Here is a 24,554-nt window from a genome sequence, read left to right as displayed (position 1 = left end):
TCCACCAGTGCCAAGTGTGAATCCATCCTGTGGCTGAGTCTAAATCTCTTCTGCACAGCAGCAAAGAAATTGTGTAATAAAGATAAAACCTTTCTCTGGGCTGCCACAGATGATAGGTAATCTTTTGCAAGGACGTGACAATGGACAGAGTCCTGTATTTGGAAAGTGGCATATGGCAAAGGCATGCATTTTTTAAAACCATTTTCAGACAGGGATCCTTTCTCATGCACATAGTTAAATTTAGATTTTCTGTGGGAAATTAAAACCAGCGTAAAATGCAATTTCTTACACTATCCAAAGGTCTTTTTGTATGCATGCCTGCTGAAGCTGTCACGCTTTTGTGGAATAAGGCAAGTCCCTTTTCACTTTTGATGTCTATCCAGTGCTCTTCTCAGCACTCCGTTTGTGTTTGAGATATCTCTAAGTAAGCCAAATATTTGCACAATCACGCATGCGCAAATCGTAGTCACTACATCCTGGACACTATCATGATGGAGATGGGAAACATCCTTTACACCGCGGATGTTTCAACGCAGTGCTGTTACGACGCGTCCTTTACAACGCAAGTCGTAACCACGACTTGTGCTGGAGGGTGCTACAGGATTAAGAATAGTATATTTACTATTCCAACACCTTCCCTAGTGTCCACGGGGACTGGTGTTAGAATAGTAAATTATACTATTCTCGATCCGCACCCCCAACGCAAGTCGTTGTCACGACATGCGTTGTAAAAGACGCGTTGTAACAGCACGCGTTGTGACGGTACGCGTCGTACCGTCATACATCCGATGGAGATTGCTAATTGCAAAGCATGAATGTTGTCTTTATTTTAATCCCTATTTATCAATATGATTTTTACCAAAATGCATTTCTCCTAATATTTGCAGTTGAGGTGATGGGCATTCAACTCAAGATTGATAAAGTTTAGGGCCTGATTTAGAGCTCAGTGGACAGGTTACTCTGTTACAACTGTAACGGACATCCTGTCCGCCGAAAATATAAATCCCATAATAAAATATAGATTTATATTTCAGCGAATTGGATATCCTTCACTGTTGTGACAGAGTAACCCGTCCGCCGAGCTCTAAATCAGGCCCTCAGTTTTCACTCTCTTGCATCAAAGGAAAGCCATTTCCCAATGGACACTTTGCCCCCTCACCCAAGGTTTTATAAGTTAGGCAACATCAGTCTATATTAGTTGACAAATGCCTTACTTAGAAGTAAGGGTCTGGAAAGATTTTCATCATGCTAGCCAAGACTCGTGTGGATCACAATTATTGGAGACCCATAGCTGGCTGAGTTGATTGTTTTAAGCCTCTTTGTCATTTTTACCACAAACCACAATATTTCCTTGCAAGTGCTAGTTGGTGCTATCCTCTCATCAGGAAGCTTTACATCTATTTTCCTTGATATTTTAATACTGGATTTATTATGCTGACTTCTTGCGAGAACTTACAAGGGGTGTGAAAGTCCCAACTTCACATGAAAATCCACACACAGAGAAGTTCGACCAATGGGTAGTGACTGTGGTGTTCAAGGAGACAAAAAATTCTGGACATTTTATATCTTGATTCAACACTATCAGCCTCTGGAAACGTGGGCTACGACCATATTTAGTTCCTTAAAGTTAATTGTGATGAGTCCCAATTTCCCATCCCTTAGTTAAAGATATATTTATCTGTTTGTGCACTGATAACACAAAATCTGTCATTATTCAAAAATAAATCAGACATATGGAGCTCTTACCAGCTGCATCTAGGAAGAAATGGCTCGGTGTTTGCCAACATGAACATTCATTATCTGCTTTGTTAAGAATGGTTTTTTAATAGCTGCAGATAAATAGATTATTACTGCAACAGGGGAATAATTCCTCTGCTATCTTCTATCCAAGCCTAATCTGTTTCCATTTCAAAGCATTCTCTGATTACACATTAGCACAGGAACAATTCCAAAGTCTCATTTACCTTCTTATAACCCTCTCAGCTGAGCTCCTCGAGGGTAATCTCATTCTTTCTGGACAAAATGAATTTACCTTGTCATCCGATATTTATTTATTCATGCATGAATTTGAATATTTTAGATGCAGATGATATCTGGGAGCTCTCCAAACAAGAATACAGCTGACGGTCAAACACCATTTTAGTATGAATTAGTTTAGAAAGGTGTTGCTAATGCATCCGGCGTGAAAATATGGGATAGAGACACATTAAATGAAACATAGATGGGGTACAAAAGCAAACATTTGCAAGGTTTCTGGAAATCTCTGTTCAACTGTCTGTCTAATTTTGGCTCCCATTGGCTGCAGCCAAACCAAATGTTCTGTACAGCCATTCATACCATTCACATCCATGCTACGGATGCAGGTAGGTCTTGTATGGATGTCTTGAAAATCTGGCATCAATCCTCATGGATCAACATTGGATGACCTTATTCTAGGATATGGTCCATGATTCCTTGGATGAATGTGTGTAATAATTGTATGTTTGCCCCACTCTGAAAATGTTTTGTAATTCTGATTTCAAACCTTGGAAGAAAAGGAAGGTGAAATAACCTTCCGAATATACATTTTGTGAACCCCCTTGGACTTTTAGACACATTTTGACCTTTTCTACAAAACCCTGCAACAGCAGGAGAGGGTACAATGTCTGGGAGAATTGAAGAAGTATACGTGCAATTCAGTCCTCACAAAGGTATTGGCAGAGTATTTATAACTGCAGATGGGACAGAGGAAGGAGGGTTACTAGTATGAGAATATTGACTGAGAAACCAGTCAGGGTGCAATATTAAACAGAGACACCCGGGGAGGGCTTAGTTAGACCCTTGTGTAAAAGTCTCTTGATTTATTTTCTTATTCAATTTGTCATGTGCTTTGTCAGTCAATGCCAATCCTAGAAATCTCACCCAGATTTGTATTGCCAAGATTGCCCTTGTCAGAGTGAGAGAAAAATATAAACAACATTCTCTGGTAAACTTCGGATAGCAAACCTTGTGTGTAGTAGCATTATCAGCATGATCCAACCTGTAGAGAAGACCAAAAATAGTTTATTTAGAATTAGTTTAGAATTTAGGGCCTGATTTAAATCTTGGTGGACCAGTTACTCCATTACAACGGTGACAGATATCCCGTCCGCCGTATTACTAATGCATTATATTCAATGCCACGTAATGTAGAGTTTGGTGGCTGGGTTACTCCATCACAACGGTGACAGATATCCCGTCCGCCGTATTACTAGTGCATTATATTCAATGCCACTTAATGTAGAGTTCAGATATCCCGTCTGCCAACATATACACCCAATTATATCCTATGGGGTTTATATTTTGGCAGATGTGTAATCCGTCTCTGTTGTGACGAAGTAACCAGTCTGCCAAGATCAAAATCAGGCCCTTAGTCTTAGACCTGTAAGAACTCTAAGAGGTAAGTAGGTGTGCAGGTAGGAAGGATACAGCGAAAACAACAATGCAGGGTTTTTACTGTCAGGACATGTTAAATCATCAAAACACATATCCTTTTTTTATATAATGCACTTTGCCTTTAGTGTGTGTTAGGTCTACCTTAGGGGGTGACTGATAAATATTAGAAAGGAAGTTTTCACCTTCGACAAAGATTGAAATGGCAAAGTCGAGTTAGCAGTTTAAAAACCGCCCCACCAGTCAAAGACAGCAGCCTGGGAGTCATGTTTTGCTCTGTCACGGTTGTGGTGGCATAAAAGGTGCTTCAGTTCATTGAGTGACATTTAACTTACTGTTGGTACCATATACAAGGGACGTATGAGTAACTTATGTCAATTGGGTGTTTCTCAATTGCACATATACTTTTTAAGATTTAGACCATTTGAACTGGGGCCTTGTTGGCAGGCCCAAGTCCCTTTTAGAGTTGAAAAACCAGTAGCTTCAGTCCAAAGATTTGAGGCGATCATGCAAAATGAGGCATGGCTCTACACTGGACATATATGCCAATCTACATGTTTGTGGTTCCACCTTGATGGCTTGCTGAATATGGCTGTGAGTGCTGCTGATTTCCTCCAAACTGAAGTATAAAAAAATGATGGATGGAATGCTTGAACTAATCTCAGACACTGGCCATCACTCATGGCCACATCCCAGTCCTCTGTTATTTAGCATAGAATGCCACCTCAGTGTATGCCCAGACATGGGACCTGTGCACACTGTGTCACTGGAACCACAATATAACTGGCTGATGAGCCCTAACTAGGGTGAAATCGTTCCTTGTCTGCTGTTCTGGAAGTGCCTGGCAGTTTGAGCTGGACTGTTCCCATTGGAGCAGGGTCAAGGATGATTTGAGTATGGCTGGCTCCAAACTGAGGAGGCATGGATATAAAAATAAATGGACTGGGATGCAGCCCAAGTATTTATCAGTAGCTGAGATTTATTCATGCATTCCACCCATTACTTTTTCTGTATACATTAGTTTCCTGGAGCCTGTGGCCAAACCTGATTTCCAACTGTAGCTCTGTGACCTGTACTGATTATATGTAGCAGGCCACCTACCTGTGCATTCTGCTCTGCTGCCTCCTTGAGTTTGCAAATCAGTGTAGCCCATTTCTTGTCTGGTCAAACACTCTGTTGAGCTCTGCCCAGATGCTGTACAGTTTCTGCCTGACTGAGGAGCCTAGGGATAAAGTCAAAGAGTGCCAAGAAAATGTCTAGACCCAGGAATGGCTTTTGAAGGACCAGTCCCATAAATGCAGATGAGCTTAGTGGTAACTCCAGCTGGGGAGCACACTCCCTCTACATTAACATTAGCATCATTGCATCTTTGTGGTTTACTCCTCATTTATCATATTTACGATACACTTGAGCTTATTTCTGGTATGCCAGAGAAGTGTCGCCACTGATTTGACTGACCATAACAGGATGTGTGGAAGTCGTTTGTATTCTAGTTTGACCTTGTGGGATCAAGCCCCATTTTTCTTTGGGTTTCAGAATCCCATCTGACCCTGTCCTTTCGGAGATCTGTTCTTCCTGGACACTGAAGCATTGATGTGTCGTACGTAGTGTATTCTCTTCACGAAATATTCACCTTTGTATGTATCAAGAATATATTTTGCTTCAGACAATGCCTTACTGATAAAATTGAGGTTTTTGTCAAATTTTACTAATGAACGCACAGTAAGGGGCCCATTATGATGTCGGGCGGATTACCTCCGCCAGGCTGGCGGTGGCCACTGCCGGCCTGGCGGAGGCAATCCACCCGACACCAATGCCTGGATCCCCCCCGCCATATTAGAATGGCGGGGGGACAGCGGCGGGTGGTAATGGAATAATATGGTGGCGGTGTCCAATGGACACCGCCACCCATATTACGATGGCTAATTTCAGGAGCCTGTCCGCGGCGGCAATGCCGCTACGGAAAGGCAGGTGGTGATTGCTGCGGGGGCCCCCTGTGGGCCCCCAGAGTGAAGGCCAAAGGGGGGTGGCACACGGGGGGGTACCTGTGGTACCCCTCTGCATTTACATGATCGAAGCGGCAGGCTCCGTGCGGTGCCTGCCGCTTTGATCATTTAAATGCGTGCATTTATTTTTTAACATTGTGGCGGGCGGTGCTGTGAGCACCGCCCGCCACAATGTTAAATTGAGGAATGTGCCCGCCACTGTGGCGGGCGCATCCTAATACCAATGTCGGGACCCCCGCCCTTTAGGCGGGCGGTCCCGATTTCCACTAGGGTGGCGGGCGGGCATCCTAATGTGCCCCTAAGTGTTTACAAACATTATAGTAAAGTTCAATAAAATGAGACACTCATCTCTCTTTGTCCTTACTTAGCTTCCTCCCCTACCAACACATTGAGGCAACCTCTGATCTTTATAAAGAGATTTACAATCAACAATCATAAAATAATATAAAATACCATTGTTTCCCAAGAGAGAGGATTTTAGTCTGTACATCCGGATGATTGCAAACAGAATAGTGATACACATAATTTATAGTGGAAAGATCAGTAGTCAGGTGCCCCTACATTTGAATTGTTTCCTGTCAGAGGAACACAATACTTTGAGTTAGCAAGCATTTGATTATTAATAACACAGGGCCCGATTCACAGAACTAACTTAAGACAAAATCCTAAATGTATTACCATTTTGGTATTCACAGAAGGCACTTACTCATTTCAGTATTCACAGAAGTTAGGAGTCCTAACTTTAGGACTCCTAAATGCCTTCTGTGAATACCGAAAGTCTTAAAGTTAGGATTATTCTCAGTTTAGGAGTACTAACTTTACTACTCCTAAACTGAGAAAAATCCTAACTTTAAGACTTTCGGTATTCACAAAAAGCATTTAGGAGTCCTAAAGTTAGGACTCCTAACTTCTGTGAATACCGAAATGAGTAAGTGCCTCCTGTGAATACCAAAATGAGTAAGTGCATTCTGTGAATACCAAAATGATAGTAAGTTTAGGATTTTGTCTTAAGTTAGTTCTGTGAATCGGGCCCACAGCGATTTCAAAATCTGTCTTTTTTGGAAATAGGGTTGACACTTCGGATTCATTGATGAAACCTTTTGTGTTTTTTGAAAAGCGAATCTAATTATGTATATATTCACTCATCCTAAGATGAAGAATGGGAATAAAGGGTGCTATTTTAAATTGGTGTCAATCATTTCTTTCTTTCATTAAATCAATACATGCACTTTGAGGCATATTTTGAGCATATTGATGGAGGAAATGCATTCCTAACAGGGATCACTGACATAATATCGAATACAATAATATAAAATTACCAAAATATCAAGGAAAAAATATTGAATACAAAAATATCGAATTCCTATCTACAAACAGGTAAGTACAAAAATATCGAATCAAAAATATCGTTTTAAAAAATATAGTTAGTCAAAATATTGAATTTCTTTAAATGTCTTAAAAGTAATTTAAATTAATGAAATAACACATATAATTAACTAAAACATACTTAAAAATACTTAAATAACCTCAAAATTATTAAATAATTAATTTAAGTTATAGAAAAAAATACCATTTTATTTTTAAAAACATATATATATTAACATATTATTGATAAAAAATATACAATATTTTCACCCTAGGATAGCGGAAGGGTAACATTTACTATTACCACTCCAGTGAGTGCAACAGTAGGGAAAACGTTGGATAGTGTGGGAGTAAAAATTACTATTCCCACTCCAATTAGTGCAACAGTAGGGAAAGCGTGGGATAGTGGGAGGGTAAAAATTACTATTCCCACTCCAGTGAGTGCAACAGTAGGGAAAGCGTTGGATAGCGGGAGGGTAAAAATTACTATTCCCACTCCAGAGAGTACAACAGTAGGGAAAGCGTTGGATAGCGTAGGGGTAAAAATTACTATTCCCACTCCAGAGAGTGCAACAGTAGGGAAAGCGTTGGATAGCGTAGGGGCAAACATTACTATTCCCACTCCAGAGAGTGCAACAGTAGGGAAAGCGTTGGATAGCGTAGGGGGTAAAAATTACTATTCCCACTCCAGAGAGTACAACAGTAGGGAAAGCGTTGGATAGCGTAGGGGTAAAAATTACTATTCCCACTCCAGAGAGTGCAACAGTAGGAAAAGCGTTGGATAGCGTAGGGGTAAAAATTACTATTCCCACTCCAGAGAGTGCAACAGTAGGGAAAGCGTTGGATAGCGGGAGGGTATAAATTACTATTCCCACTCCAGAGAGTGCAACAGTAGGGAAACGTTGGATAGCGTATGGGTAAAAATTACTATTCCCACTCCAGAGAGTGCAACAGTAGGGAAAGCGTTGGATAGCGTAGGGGTACAAATTACTATTCCCACTGACAAGAGTGCAACAGTAGGGAAAGCGTTGGATAGCATAGGGGTAAAGAATACTATTCCCACTCTAGTGAGTTTAGTAAAAAATAAATTAAATATCAATACCAATAAAAAATTAATTAAAATTAATTACCAATTTAATATTATGTAATAAATAATCAATTAAAAAGAAAAAGAAATATTAGGTAATAAAATTAATTACCTATTTATACAAATTAATTACAAATTAACAATAAATTAAAAATCAATACCAATAAACAGGAAGGCACATTTGGTTAAGACAGAAAAATTCCAACTTTCGAAAACAGGGATTTTCGGAATAGTAACTTAAAATCTGATTTCACCTTTAAAGAGGATTGTCAATTACAATTAATTTGAGTGGAAACATTTCTCTATCTGGTTCTAAGCTGAAGTTATCCGTTATTGACTGTATAAAGGTGTTAAGGAAACCCAGTGTTAATCTCTGGGATAGATAGCCTTACAACAGAGAAAAAAGTCTTTAATTATTCACTCTCAGGACATTTAAATTTTAAACCCACATGCCCTTTCTTTTAAAAATCATGTGTTAAAGTTTTCTGAATGCACAATTTTGGCTGACAGATTACTGTGGAATGTTAATGGTTTTATGATTAATTCTAAACGCAAATCCTGAAATAGTAACATTTCACTTGAAAATAATATGATATTTTGAAGTTTGTTTATTAATGTTGTTTTCGTTTTACACATTTTCACAAAGTCACCATTTTAATGTGAACATGGATGTTATGTTATGTTATGTTAAAAAAGCTTGTAAAGCGCACTTACACCCAACGGTTTCATGGCGCTGTGAGCAAAAGAGGATGAACGTTCAGCAATTAAGGCAGCAGAGGAAAAAGGGATTAGTCATAAGCTATACGGAATAAGTGAGTTTTCAGAAGAGATCTAAAATGGGCATAAGAGGTGGTGGATCTAAGCTCCAGAGGGAGCGTGTTCCAGCGGGTGGGGGCAAGGAACGAGAATCTAAGGCCCCCGTGCTTCTTGCGTTTAAAAGTGGGAGTCGTAAGCAAGGCAAGGTGAGATGAGCGGAGATTGAGTGATGGGCGGTAATGGTGGAGAAGAGAGGAAATAAAAACCGGGCAGAGGCCGGCCAAGGCTTTGAAGGTGATGCAGCTGATTTTAAATTTGCACCGTTTGGCTACCGGGAGCCAATGGAGGGTTTTGAGCAGGGGGCGAACGTGATGGTGTCTAGGCTGGTGAAAAATCAATCCCACGGCCTTGTTTTGAACCAGCTGCAAGCGGTTCAACTGGTATGCAGGGATGCCAACGTAGAGAGAGTTGGCGTAATCGATCCTGGAGATTACAAGGGCCAAAAGGGTCAAAGTAAGGGCCTCCGTAGTGAGGAAGCGGGAAATCTTGTGGATCTTTCGGAGGTGGAAAAAACTAGAAGAGACCACTGCATTAATGTGGGGCTTCATCGAGAGGTCCTTACAAATAGTAACTCCCAGGCTCTTTGCAGAGTCAACAGGGCGGGGAGGTAGGCCAAGACCTAGTGACCAGAAGTTGGAGGTCCATGGATTGGGGGTGCCCCAGATCAAGACCAGCTCGGTCTTGTCGGGTTGAGCTTGAGGTGATTTTCCCCCATCCAATCACTAATATGGCACAAGGTGGACTGATAATTGTGAATGGATTGGTCGGAGGAGTCAATATCAAATACCAACTGAATATCGTCCGCATAATTAAATGCGGTGACGTTACTGCCTCAGAGGGAACGGATAAGGGGGTTAAGATACAAATTAAAAAGGAGAGGAGAAAGGGAAGAGCCCTGGGGGACGCCACATGTCAACTTCACTTTGTCAGCTGAGAAGTGGGAGAGACGGGCCGCCTGGTGACGGTTGCTTATAAAAGAACGGACCCACTCAAGGGCCGGCCCCTGGATGCCAGCCTCTCTGACACGGCCGACCAGAATATCATGGGCGACCGTGTCAAAGGCAGCCGACAAATCCAGGAGCACCAAGGCCTGACTGGTCTTAAGGTCCGCCCCTCTCCGCAGCTCCTCCATCACTGACAGTATGACTGACTCAGTCGAATGGCCAGGTCTGAAGCCAGGCTGTTGAGGGTCAAAAAACTGAGTGCGTTCGATGAAGGAACTGAGGAAGTTGGTGACATGGGCTTCCAATACTTTGCTAAGATAGGGAAGCAAGGAAATGGGGCGGAAATTGCTCATCAGAGCCGGGTCAGCCTTAGGCTTCTTAAGAATTGGTACCAATTCAGCGATCTTAAAGGAGGCGGGAACCAGGCCGAGTCGGAGAGAATTATTAAGAAGTGTCAGAGGGGGCTTCGGACAGGCAATGAATGCCTCTCGCAGGACATGGGGAGGGCAACAATCTGAAGGGGAGCCAGAGGCCACCTTTTTTAACAAGGCAAAAAATTCTTCTTCCGAAATCGGGGGTATCTCTGCAACTGAGTAGGGGTTCATAGTGACGGGAATAGTGACAAGGGTAGGTGTGGTTGAAGGTGTACTACGGGAAATACTATTTTTGATTTTGACAATTTTGTCCATGAAAAAAAAGGTTAAGGGAGTCACAAAGTGCTTGGGAGGCGAGGGGTTTAATGGTCACCCTGTCCGGGTGTGATAGTTCTTCCACAATGGAAAGAATATCTTTCACCTTAGTTGCAGAGTCTATAATCCTATTGGAGAAGTATAAGGTTTTTGCCTGAAGAATGCTATATTTATAATCTTTAAGCTGGGTCGTGAAAGCCAATTTTTTCTCAGCGCTCAGCCTGCCTAAGTGTTAGTTTCTTTACTTTAAGTTCTTCAGAGAACCATCTCTGCGCATCATGGGGCCGTTTCAATTTAACACGTTTAAGTGGTGCCACAGTGTTGCTAGCTGATTCAAGCCAGTGTCTCAGGCTCAGGGCCTTGGTATCTGGAGAATCACACTCGGCAGGGGGGGAAGCACTGAGTAGAATGCAAAGTTCGCTAAGGTCGGCTCTGTTCCAGTTCCTTGCCAAGAAATTTCCCTCGAGTGGTTCAATAGTGTGAGGAACAGTAACAAGGGAGAACGTAATAATAAAATGGTCGGACCATGGGCAGGGAAGGAATAGGGGGCGGGGAGATATCCAGGTTGGCGGTCCAAACCTGATCTAAAATTTGGCCTTTAACGTGTGTTGCTGATTGGATGTGTTGGGAGCAATTCATGCCAGCCAAAAGACTGGTAAAGACGGACGAACAAATGCTCTCTCTGGTGTCAGATGGCCAGTAGTTAAAGTCACCTATAGTCAAGAGTTTTGAGTTGTTAATCACCAACTGAGAGAGCATGTCGCCAAACAATGACGGAAAGCTAGGCATGGACTGGGGAGGGCGATAAGCAAGGACACAAATGAGAGGGGACACAAAGGATTGGAGTTTTAAAATAAGGCAGTCAACCAAAGGAATACTGGCAGCATCTAGTGATGTAAACCTAAATGGATGTTTAATTATGGCTGCAACCCCACCGCCCGGCTTACCCGAGGCTCTGTTGGCCTGGAGAATGTAATAGCCCGAGAGGATAGCCGCCAGGATGTCGGGGGATGACTCCTCATTAAGCCAAGTTTCTGTTACTAACAGAATGTCAGGTTTCTCTGCATCTAAGAGTTAGAAAATCTCTAGCTGGTGTTTGACCAGCGAGCGTGTGTTCAAATAGATAACCGTGAGGCTGGAGCTAACAGCTGTTTTAACTAAAAGTGGGGGAGCGGTCGAGAGGATGTGCCGGGTGGGAGGCAGTGCCGTGTCCAAAGGGGAAACAAATTCCTGAAAGTCAGGTCGGGGGCAAAGAATACCCAGTGAGTCTAGTCGGAGTAACGTAGTGGGACTAAGGGGCCATCGGTTGTGGAGACGAATTAAACCTGGGGCTGGATAAGAAATAAAGGTGGCACAGTTTCCTGCCCCTAGCCCCGGCCGGCCGCTGATGGGCGCAGATGGGCTTTCCTTTGGCGCGCCCGCTGCGCGTCCGGCCGGCCATTGCAATTTGTAGCTTTGCTGTTCTGATGTGTTTGAATCTCTGTTGCTCATGCTCTCCTTCAATCTTGTACCCTTGATAATTTGTTCTCCCAAGTGCAAGAAGGTAGATGACATACAGAGGTGATTCCATGGCTGTGAGGCATCTATCCACATGAATGGGGTCCCTGAAAATAATTGGGTGGCAGGATTGTGACCTCATTTCTCAGAAGAGGGGAGGTACAGATTGTTGGATTTGGGTAAGGGGTACAACCTCACCTACATTGACCTGAAGGAGCCCCTTCTCACTAGGTATAGTCTCACCCCTGAAAAGTGCAAGGATCAGTTTAGAACCAGTTAGAAGACCTTTTCCTAGACATGGTTAGAATGTGTAGATTATTTGTGCAGGTCACTTGATGCTTGGGTGAAGTGCAGCAATGTTACAGATTTTCTGGGGCTGTCCAATTCGGTTGTGTGGGAGCACTAGTCTAGTCTATATTTTGCAGAGCTGTGCCACAAGAAGGTGTATTGGGGAGACTCCACCAAAAGTGGGAAAGGCCCCCAGCAGAAGAGTGGGGGGACAAGGGTAAAGGCTAGGAGTTCTCCAAAGGGCCCCAAACTAGTATCCAGTGTAAAGATTCTCACCCAAGGTGAACAAAGGAGGTGGAAGCTGTTCCTCTGGGATGGGTGTCCCCCACTAACTATTTAGTGGTGGAGGGGTTGGTCTGAGGGTTGTAGTGGGTGAAGTGGGAGTGTGTGGCCCGTGGGTTGTGTAGATATGGTGTGGTGCAGTGAGTGTGTGCTTAAATTAAAAGAGGTTGGATAGTCCAAAGTCAATAATATTTATTCAGGCTGGTAATCCACCTCATTAAAAGTAGATCAAATGGAGTGGCACTACCCTGGCAAGGGCTATTCAATCTTTATTTTGCTCTACTCTCTGGGTAGACAACCCATGGGCCACACACTCCCACTTCATCATACGGCAAAGGAACAAAAGATCTCCGACAAAGAGCCCATTCGCGGGTGCCCGTTGAGCATTGCAGCGCCGGCCCAACGAGGAGCAGGTCCATATGATGAAGCATGACACCTAGCTTGCTGAGTGTGTGAGGACCCTAGTTCCGCAAAAGCGGGATCCCCATCCCACTTCCTCCTTTTTTAGCCCTCAGACCAACCCCTCCACCACTAAATAGTTGGTGGGGGACACCCATCCCAGAGGAACAGCTTCCACCTCCTTTGTTCACCTTGACTCAGATGGGCACGTAGCTTGGACCTCTTTAAAAAGCCCACATATCCCCCTCTTGTTGAGAATGATTCTCACCCCCCAGGAGATAAGAAACCATGGGTCTCTTCAGGAATGCCTGCAGGGACAGGACCCAGTAAGTGCCTTGCATGTGACCAGGTGAGCCACATCAAGGGAGACAGCAACCCAGTGGTGAACAGTCCAAGCAAGGTGTTGGCTAGTTTAGCGCTTAGGAGGAGGGCATCACAGAGGAGGGTGGGGATCTCACAGGATTAACCCTTATCTCAATAGGGGATAGTGACATGGTCCAGGGAAGCCACATGCCTGCAAGCACTAAGAAATACAGCGCCTGGATGACCATCAATGGGCAAAGGGTAGAGGGATTCGGAGATACCAATATGACCCCAGTCCAGTGTCAGCTGGTATCTGATGAGCTAGTAGTCCCTGGTGCCTTCTACCATGTAGTTGCTGTAGATAACTCAGAGTGCCAATGTAAGGTGGCACATGTTCCCTTTGAGTGGGGGGTCTCAAGTCCCTTGAGGGTGGTTGTGAGCCCTACCATGCCTTCAGATTGTCAATTAGGTAACGACCTAGAGAAGTTCATGTGGAAGGATGTGGAGCTCAGGTCTCACTTGGAAATGCTTGGGGTGCCAAACTGGGAATGCTTCACCACTCGGTCCATGGCAACTAGCAAGGATTTGAGGCAGGAGGCGGCAAACCAGGCAGCTGGTGATCAGTCTGGATCACACTGGATCTACTGGGAGAATGGTATCCTATATAGCGAGCCTAAGGTCACTGAGCTTAGGTCAGCCTTTGTGCTGGTGGTATCCCAGTGCTCAGGACCTTCCTACAGGGTCTTGCTCATGACCTACCTTTGGCATGACAAGTGGGGCAGGACAAAACTTTTGACATGATTGTCACCCACTTCTTTTGGCCCCAAATGCGAAAGCAGTCTGACGCACATTATAGCTCTTGCCAAACTTGCCAGGCAAGTGGTAAGAGTGGGAGGAAGTGTAAGGCTCCTCTCCAACTTTTTCCAGTTGAAGGCACCCCTTTCGAGGGGACAAGGATTAGACTGTACAGCCTCTGGGCCACAAGGCAGCCATGGGCAACAGGTACACCTGGTCTTGGCAGACCATGCCACCCGGTAACCGGAGGCTATCCCTCTCCGGCCAACAACAGCACACCTGGTGGGCCAGGAAATAATAGGGATATTTTCCCCCTTGGTGTTCCCCAGACAGGTGGTATCTGACCGGGGTACCAATTTTATATCCAGGTATTTGACTTTCCAGTGGAAGCTGTGTGGTGTATCCTACCGGTTCGCCACTCCTTACCACCCCCAAAGTAATGGTTTGTTGGAAAGATTCAACCAAACACTGAAGGGCATGATCAAGTGTCTGACTGAACCCATAAGGTGTAATTGGGACATCCTCTTACCATGCCTTCTCTGTGCTTAAACAGAGGTACCGCAGACGTCATTAGGGTTCAGTTGCATTGAGTTACTGTATGGGCACCCTGTGAGAGGACCTCTCAGTCTGGTGAAGGAAGGCTGAGAGCCAGCTCCCTGGAAAACTCCCCAAGATGTATTTAGCTACATGCTGGCCTTTAGAAACCCGACTGTGTGTTTCAGGAGACTGGCTCAGGCAAACCTAGAAGCCAGCCAGGAAAAAAAGAAACTCTGATATGACCAGAGTGCCACTCTGGTAGAGTTGCAACCTGGCCAGAAAGTATTTGTCATGGCCCCAGTGGAGCCTTGTGCTCTTTAGGACAAGGGGCCTGGGCCTTATGAGGTGGTGGTGTACAAGCTTTATGACAAGTACCTGGTGAACTGGTAGACTCCCAGGAACATTTATGAGGGTCCTATATGTGAACCATCTCAAACCTCAATTTCAGAGGTCTGAAGTAAGCATGCATTTGGTGACAGCTGATGGGGTGGAAGAGGAGAGGGAACGTCTTCCTGACCTCCTGTCTACCAAGGAGCACAATGTGTCATTGGAAGGTGTGAACCTCTCTCCTACTCTGACTCCAGTGCAGCAGAGTAACTGTCACCAACTGTGGGGCAGTTTGCCACACTGTTCTCCTTGACCCCAGGTGTCACCCATTGGTGTACCCATGATGTGGACACTGGGGACAGTACTCCTGTGATGCACACAATTTACAGACTGACTAACAGGGTCAGAGCCAGTGCATCAAAGAAGAGATTTCTAAGATGTTGGTGTTAGGGGTGTTTGAGCCCTCGACCAGGCCTTGGGCCAGCCCAGTGGTCCTGGTCCCAAAGGCTGCTGCACCTGGTGCCACTCCTGAACTTCAGTTTTGTGTGGACTACTGTGGGCTCAATGCTATAACCAACACTGATGTGCACCCCATCCCTAGAGCTGAAGAGCTCATCAATTGGTTGGGAGCTGCCAAGTTCCTCAGTATGTTTGATTTAACATCTGGGTACTGGCAGCTTGCCTTGAATGATGGGGCCAAGGAGAGGTCTGCTTTCTCAACTCCAGAGCGGCACTTCCAGTGTTGAAAAATTCCCCTGCCATCTTTCAGAGGTTGGTCAACCAGGTGTTGGTTGGACTGGTGGATTTCAGTGCCGTCTACCTGGATGACATTGCAGTGTTCAGGGCAGTTGGCTGGTGCGATGACAATGTTGGGTCTGGAAAGTTGGATGTGACGCGGCCCGCATACTGAGAGCTATTGTTGCGGGGGGCGGCTGTGGAACTTTCGCAGGAGGTGCTCAATAGTGGAACTGGGGTGGCGAGAGCTGGAGCGCTGTGTGATTGCGAGAAGCCCTTGCCCCTATAGTACCCTTACAAAGCGGCTAACACCAGGAGGCCGGACCAGGGACGCCCCGGACGGCGGGGCAGTAATACACCTACTCAGGCGAAATGAAACCTAAGGGCAAACCGGAAGTAACAGCGGACCAAGACGGTGCGAAATGCAGCAGCGAAGATGCGGAGGGTGGCCTCTTGGCGAAGAGGCTCACTGAACGTCTAGACAAAATCTTGGAAGCGATTTCGGCGACGAAGGAATCCCTACATCAGGATATCTCGCAAGTGGCTACAGGACTGGGCTTACTACGAGCGGACCATGCGAAGCAGGCAGACAGAGTCAAGGAGACTGAATCGACTATACAGGAGCTGAAGCCGGCGGTGGTGACGTTGGAACATAAGCTGGAGGGTGCACTAAAATGCCTGGCTACACTAGAGAAAAGGGCAGAGGATTCCGACAGCCGCAATCGGCGCAACAATGTGCGGGTCGTAGGCCTGCCGGAGAAAATAGAAGGGAATGACATGGTAACTTACCTGGAGGATTGGTTCAGGTCGCCAGTGGCCCCGGAGGGTTTATCCTCTTTCTTCACCCTGGAGAGAGCACACAGGGTACCGGCCACCCCACCAATGCCAGGTCGCCCTCCCCGTCCGGTGGTAGCCAGGGTCCTTCATTATAAAGACAGAGACCTGTTGATACAGAATGCTCGTTCCAATGAGCCCTTCAAGGTGGAGAACTGCACCGTCACAATCTTCCCGGACTATACCCAAGACATACAGAGGTGAAGAGCTTCCTACTTGGCGATTAAAAAAGAGCTGAGAGATGAGGGGATTCAGTATTTGCTATTATTCCCTGCGAAGTTGCGGATTATCGTGGATGGGGTCACACAGTTTTTCCTGACGCCGGATGAGGCTTGGTCATGGCTCGAATCCTATAGAGCAGGGACGGACCGCAGAAACAAAGACCCTGGAGAACAGTACCGGCAGCCACGCATGCGCCAGTCGCAACGGATCCGCAAGAGAGATAGGGCCAAGAAAGCCGCGCAAATAGCCCAATTGGCGGCGGACAGACAAGGTGCTCTGATGGCAACGGCGGCGATCACCGGGTCGCAAACCGAACACTCAACCAGGGGTACGGACTCTAAAGAAGACAAACAGCACTCGGGCCCTGAATTATCGGACACAGACAGTATCAAAGGTCCGGACATTATGCCCAGATTGGCTGACGATCTCTGAGTCGCACCGAATCCGAGACCGGTAAATACATCTGGCTTGGCTGAGGGTCAGATGGGACACCTGATGATTAATGTAAACATTTGGGCTGCACCTTTTTGTTGGGGGGATTGATGGGCCGCGGGCTGGGACGTGACCCGTCACCCGTTGGGCCTACTCCCCCATAGCCCTTAAGGCAGCCTGTGGTGGTAACTGCGGGATAGGGGTGTGTGAATTGTTATGGAAGTTTGGATGGGGACTGATACTGCGTTATTGGGTCCTGTTCTGGGGGGGTGGGTATTGGGAATTGTTTATCACGTTGTGGGGTTAAGGTTTACAGGTCCTGGTGTGGGCTGGCAATGCGGGAGGAGGGAGAGTTCAGAGCGCCTTGATAATGGGGACATTACCTGAATTGAAATGTATCACATGGAACGTACGTGGATTGCATACTATGTCTAGACGCCATAAAGTGCATGCATATTTGGTGAGGCGAGGGATTCACATAGCCCTACTCCAAGAAACCCACTTGACTAAGCAAGAATGCACGGCATTGCAGAGATGATGGCGGGGTCAGGTCTTTGGTACAACATACTCGGCGTTTGCCAGGGGGGTCATGATCTGGGTGAGAGCGGGGACTCCCTTCCAGATGACGGCTGCAGTGGTGGACCCGGAGGGTAGATATGTGGCGGTGGAGGGGAGGTTGTATGGAAAGGAAGTGGTGCTTTGCAGTGTTTATGCCCCTAACACAGACCAACCCCAGTTCCTGAATAAATTGTCTGGATCCTTAGCACACTCCCTAGCTGGTACCGTGATACTGGGGGGTGATTTTAATTCTATAACTGATACACTTCTAGATAATAATTTGCATATTTTAAGATCGAAAGTGTGAACATGCATGTTTAATATGCATTTGATATTGGTATTACCAGCTCACGTTTATACATGGAATTCGGAAATATGAAATGTGGGTTATTGCATAATTGACATCATTTATGACATTTATGGGAGGGCGGGGCAATTAAGTTAGATACTGAAGCAGTTTGCAGGTATAGAGTTTGGGACTGAGAAATGCAGACGAGTTTTATCAACCACAATGGAACATGAAGGTAGTTAGAAGCAGTGAATCATGGGATTTGTAGGCTGATAGACGAGGACAGGGATCGTGATTGGTTGAATGAGGATTTGCACTGAAGGTGGAAGTAAGGGGCGGGGATAGATCACAGGTGTTTAAGTAGCAACGTGAAAACAGAGTTCAGCATTACGGAGGCAGTGAAAATGTCGGAAAGGGGATGACCAGGAATGATGTTGAAGGTATGATTCAGTGCAGATTATCACTTGCTGTGGGTTAATTTAGTAGGATGACGGTTCTTTTTTTTACAAATTAATAGATCAGAGAGTGTAGGTTCAAGAGGTTAAAGTAGAAAATGAATGCAGTTTAGCAAGTGGGGGAAGGGAGAGGCTGACCTAGGTATCTACTTAACAATAGCGTTTGGCTATGATATTTGCGGGAAGATGTCGATTATGGGGAGAGGTGTATAAACTTTTGAACATCGAAAGCTGCATTGCACATGTTTTTCGAGGTTTCATACACACAGTCTAACATAATGCTTTTAAATTCATAGAGAACCCCTGACGAAGGGCCAGGAAAAAGAGGCCCGAAATGCATTGGGTAAATAAAGATCCATCATTTGAGAACAACTTACATACTATCCATGCTACAAAATAAGGCCCGGATCGGCATGTTTGCAGCATTAAGGTTACAATGAAAATGTAAGCATCATTCATGTGGCAAAACGATAAGAATAATGCAAAACCAAGGATGAAATGAAAAATGAGAATAAAAATAACTTGTGAAATCGAAAAAGTTTGTGGCATTTTTGAATATGCAACAAGGGAGCTGTGCGTCCGTCACTGGGGCCTATGAGGCTCCAGTCAGAAAAGTATTACCTCATAAAATACGTGGCTTTGGGCAGACCACGTGCACGGGCTTGCACGCAAATCAATAAATAAAAAGGAGAACAAACAGGACAAGTGAATAAACCGGAGTGCACTCTGTCGCCCCCTTTAACTTGAAACACTTCTAGATAGATCACATCCCCCATTGAATGATTCTTTGGTCCGCAGAACGGCGAAACTAAGAGCGGATTGGCAGGATAAATGGGGGCTTACAGATATATGGAGAGGGCACCATCCAGAAGATAGGGATTATTCATTTTTCTCTGCGCTCCACGAGTTGCATGTTAGAATTGACACGATTCTTTGTAGTCGTGCGATTGCACCCCTGGCGACTCGCTCTGAGTACTTGACCAGGACGTTGTCGGATCATAATCCTCAGGTGACCTTCCAGTGGCAACAGGCGAGGACTGCGGTTCCCACTTGGCGGTTACAACCGGACACACTGGAGGATCTGGTCTTTAGCACTAAATTACAGACGGGAATTGAGGACTATTTTGCGATGAATGAAGGAACGGCTTCTGACAGGGGAGTGGAGTGGGACGCTTTCAAAGTGGTAGTCCGAGAGATATGCATTAGCAATCACGTAGGTGAGAGGAAGGTGGTGATGGTAGATGTGGAGAGAGCGGAAGAAGCGCTGCGGGAAGTAGAGAAACAAAGACCAGAGCGAAGAGGGCTTCAGGGACAGCTAGTGGAGGCCAAAGAACGTGTGGCGGTTGAGACTGAAAGATTGCGCCGCTTTGACTACAGACAGTATATGGTAAAAGTGCATGCGGAGGGAGATAAAGTGGGGACACTTCTAGCGAAACTGGCATCACCAGTATCAGGGGGATGCTCCATACTTAACATGAGAACAGAATCGGGAGCTGTAGTGTACTCCCAATCCGAAATTCTCTCGTGCTTCTTGAGATATTACACTATATTGTATCATACTCAATTGGGGGCTGTGGCACCAGACATAGAAGAATATCTAAAGGGGACCCAGCTACCGCAGTTGGAGGAAGAGGAGGCTGAGGAATAAGGGCAGAAAATCCAGTTGGGAGAGGTGAGAGGAGCGATCAAGCAGATGGCCAGGAATAAAACTCCAGGGGTGGATGGGCTCCCCATAGAATTTTATGTGAAATACATAGATGTTCTAGCGGCTTGTTTAGTGGAGGTGTATAATGAAGCGGCGGAACGGGGCCATCTACCGCAGTCCATGAGGGAGGCGCTGGTGATTCCCCTATTAAAACCTGGAAGGGATGGTAGTGACGTAGCCTCTTATAGGCCATTATCAATGCTAACGGTGGACTATAAAATCCTGAGCAAAATATTAGCAACGAGGTTGCTACCCTACATGACTGCATTGATACATACGGACCAAGCGGGGTTCATTCCGACTAGGAGTACGTCGGGTAATGTTCGACGGCTAATACGAATATTGGACAGCGAGCTAGATGTTGATATGCTGCCGGCTGTGTTGTCGGTGGACATAGAGAAGGCATTTGACAGCCTGGAATGGAGCTACCTAGATAAAGTGCTGGAGAGGTTTGGTCTTGGGGAGCGATTTCGGAGTGGGACGAAGATCCTGTATTCCTTAGCGACGGCCAGGGTGAGAATGGGTCACCGTTAGTCCTCTTTTAGACATACATATAGCACTCTTCTTGCAATTTTAGACCCTCTGACACTTCTGTTTGTTCAGTTTAGTTGGGGCCGTATCAGAGTGTGGTCTCTAAATCCCCCTTGACCCCCTTTAATGTTTGTTGTTGTTGAGAATGGGTAATGTCATATCATCGCAATACCCGGCCCAGAGAGGCACAAGACAGGGCTGTTCGCTCTCGCCCTTGCTGTTCGCATTGGCGATCGAACCCCTAGCGGCCCAAGCTAGAATGGGAAAGGCCTATAATGGCCTTATGTGCAGCGGAGGTCTGCATCATATTGCATTATACGCGGATGACCTGCTCCTGTTCCTGGAAGACGCGACAGTAGCACTGCAAGGGGCGGCAGCCCTGCTTAAGGAATTTGGAGCGCTCTCTGGCCTTAGGGTTAATTGGGGTAAGACTTGTGCTTTCCCTTTGAAGGAGGGCATGCAACAGCCGGCATTGCCGTCTGGACTGCTATGGGAGCGATCATGCTTCACCTACCTGGGAGTCCGAATATATCATGACACGGACGCCATGCTGGACGGGAATGTGGGGCGCTGTATAAGGGCTCTGAGAGGCTGTATGACATTTTGGGCTACGCTCCCCTTGTCAGTGCTGGGGCGAGTGGCTCTGTTGAAAATGGTGGCCCTGCCGCGATTACTTTACTATTTTCGTACGCTACCACTGTGGATACCCCCGAAATTCTTTCGCGAACTACGTACGCTCACAATAGACTTCATTTGGGGACATGGCAGGAGACGAGTGGCGCTAGATACGCTGCTGAGACCAAAGTTGGACGGAGGATTAGCTGTCCCTAACTTTGAACTTTACTATTTAGCAGCGCAGCTACAGGTCCTCACGCAGAATATCGCCATTGAGTTCAGGGGCCCGGAACGGGACCGTGAGCAGGGAATCCAGAGACATGTACTCTCCTATATTGTCATGCAACAAAAGCTAGAACTGAAGCAGTTAACGGTAGAAGAAAGAACCCTGAGATTGTGCTGGAATAAAAGTCAGCGTAGGGCAGGGGTCATTCACCCATATGCGCCCGAAATTCCATTGGGTATGCTGACGGCGCTGCCGCATGGAGGGGACTGGTCTCGGCTGTTGGAATGGGAAGACCTGGGGCTCCAAGTCATAGGGGACCTGTATGCTGAGGGCGAATTGTTGCCTTTTCGAGCAGTGCAGGAACAGTATGGTCTTCCTGATGGGCATTTCCTGCTGCACATGGCTGTTACATCGGCGATTAAGAAACATTGGAAATCGGGGCAATTGGAACCCAAAATGACGATGGCTTGCCAGTACGTGGTGATGGCAGCGGGCACTTTCAAGGCGATAACTTGCTTACAGTCTCGAATGTTGCAAGAAGGATTAGAACCACTTACTACACTCAAGCAGAAATGGGAGTTGAGCGTGGGGAAACCTATACCAGATGTGACGTGGGGGCAGATTCTGAGGAGAACATGGAAGGGGAGCAGGAATGCTTGCTTCCAACAAGTGCACTTTTTTGTGCTTCATAGGGCCTACCTTACCCCGGGGAAGATAAAGAAGTATTTCAAGGTCCAGGATGCAGCCTGCCCCCAATGCCGGATGCTTGATGCAGAGCTCGAACACATGTTATGGGACTGCCCTAAGTTGGGACAATACTGGGCTGAGGTAGGGGAGCTATTAAACGGGGCCACGGACAGGCAAATAGATTATGACATGGCGACTTGTTTGCTGCTGTGGTTTCCTCACACAAAAAATACAAAGATCACCAGCAAGTTTATTGAGTTGGGCCTTATGCTAGCCCAGAGGGAGATAACCTGGCACTGGAAGTCGAAGGAGGGCCCCTCGAGTACGAGATGGGCGAGTGAAATGTGCAAATGGGCCAGTAGCGAGGGCACTATTAGGCGCAGGCAAGCTACCCGCACAGCCAGGGAAAAGAGCTTAGAAATGGCAAGAGCACGGGAAGACCTGACGCAAACGTTCAAAAACAGTTTAGAGACCGAAGACGGTTAAACGCGAAGGGTTGTGAACAGAAGTTCCTAATAGATACACCAGATAGCGAATAAGGATACAATGGTCTCTTACTATGGGTTGATTGCATTACGAGTCGGGCCCACACCAGTTGAAGTTGCAGTTGATGAGGGGATGGGAGGGGCGGGTGGGGAACCCCAGGTTGTTATAAAGGGGTGATTTCGGTAGTAGGGAGGAGTAAGCTGGTGTTCTGAGTAATATGGTCAAGATGCGTGGGGGGTAACATGGATGTCTGGGGGGCGTGACCCCATGAGTGACTGCACCAAAGGACGTATTGGCTGGTGAAGGGTCAGGGACCATGTTAGGAGCATAGGCCAGGATTCCCTATTTGGCTTCAGGCGTAGATCATTCAACCGTAAGGAGTGGGGAAAGGGAGTTTAGGGATAAAAAAAAGCAGATGTCGACTATCCTGACCGGGCGCGCCCTGGCCTACATGAACCGCTATCGGATCACACACTGGCTAAATGACGCCGCCCAGCCTCCGGGATGTGGGCATAATGGCTGTGTAAAAATCCTGAGGGAAGATTTGTAGGTGGGATGTGGTGGGAGTGGGCGTATCGATATATACAACTGTATGTCTTATTCTTGACTCTGCAATAAAAAATTATTAAAAAAAAAAAATGACTTTGCAGTGTTCAGTTCCAGCTGTGGAGTCTGGGTTGAAGGCTTTGCAGGAGGCAGGCCTCACGATCAAGGCCATTTAGTGCCAGATCGGGCAGTGGTCAATGGTGTACTTAGGGTACCAGGTAGGAAGCAGCTAGGTGGCCCCCCTACAAGCTAAGATTGACACCATTCAGGCTTGGGAGCCCTTCAAGACCCAGACAGAGGTGAGAGCCTTGTTAGGTCTCACCTGTTACTATAGGAGATTTGTCCTGGGCTATGACACTATTGTTGCCCACTTGACTGAGCTGACTTCCAGGAAGCAGCCATGGAAAGTGATCTGGACTGATGACTGTCAGACCCCTTTTGAAACCCTGAAGGCAACCATGTGCATGGCGCCCGTGCTCAAGGCACCTGACTACTCCAAAGAATTTTCAGTGCAGACAGAAGCTTCAAAGCATGGTGTGGGAGCAGTGCTTTCACAACTGAACGAAGATGGCATATACCAGTCTGTAGTCATTTTTCATCATCATTTCATGAAGCTTTATTCGGTGCATTAAAAGAACAATTACCATAAAAACACATAAGCAGAATGATTACATAATTGTACAGATATAACAAAATTAAAAAATCATGCTTTTCCTAAGCTGCATTGACTTACATAAAAACATGGCAATATAAAAACATTTGTCCGGAGAATTCAATTCATAAATCTGTTTCATAGCATCCTCCACATTAAAAATAGCATATTTTTTTAAAATTGGTTTTAGATAAACAATCCTCAAGTTCATAAAAAGAGTACAAATTAGCATAAAGTGCAGGGTGCTCTGTTTCGAGTGACCATCGCATGGGCATGGTCCAACTGGATGCTTTTTTAATTGTGGGAAAGCCACCAACCCATGAGCCAACCCGAGTCTAAGTCTAGTAAGAACAAACCTATGAGCTGGTCTGGTTACCTGGCTCAAGTACAATTGGAAGCCCTCACTTTTCATATATTTATTGTACAAAATAACTGAAGTGATGCGTCCACTGGATGCTACACGTTTTTGGGCTCTATACATCATGAAAATTTGTTTCATGTCTAACTTTGAATAGTTACTAGCAGAACCTGGATCTGCCACTATGTTGAGTCCATATATAATTTGAAAACTGTCCACAATATATTTGAGCCATGGTATCTTCAAAAAATTATCCAGTTTAAGACAATCCCCAATGACAGACTGGTTAAAGGCTCTCTCTTCCTTAATCCAGATGGCACGCCATACCATTAGTGGCCTAAACAAAATCAGGTCACTTAAGTGGGCAACCCCAACTTCCCTATGGATCAAATCAGTGGAGGCTGATGTGGGAACAGAAAGCAATTTTTTAACAAAACAATTTTCCTCCCTTTGCAAGGAGTCAGTGTTAGTATTGCC

The 24,554-nt window shown here is 45.8% G+C and overlaps 1 protein-coding gene across 5 annotated transcripts in view; it reads left to right on the top strand.

Moving 5' to 3' along the window:
• Positions 1 to 24,554, top strand: part of ARRB1 (arrestin beta 1) — an 841,034-nt gene that overhangs the window by 607,350 nt on the left and 209,130 nt on the right. The gene's annotated exons all lie outside the window — the stretch shown is intronic.

This window comes from Lissotriton helveticus, chromosome 8, assembly GCF_964261635.1.
Source record: "Lissotriton helveticus chromosome 8, aLisHel1.1, whole genome shotgun sequence".
Taxonomy (NCBI): domain Eukaryota; kingdom Metazoa; phylum Chordata; class Amphibia; order Caudata; family Salamandridae; genus Lissotriton; species Lissotriton helveticus.
The sequence above is the reverse complement of the archived record's forward strand: the minus strand, read 5'-3'. Positions and strand labels throughout refer to the sequence as shown.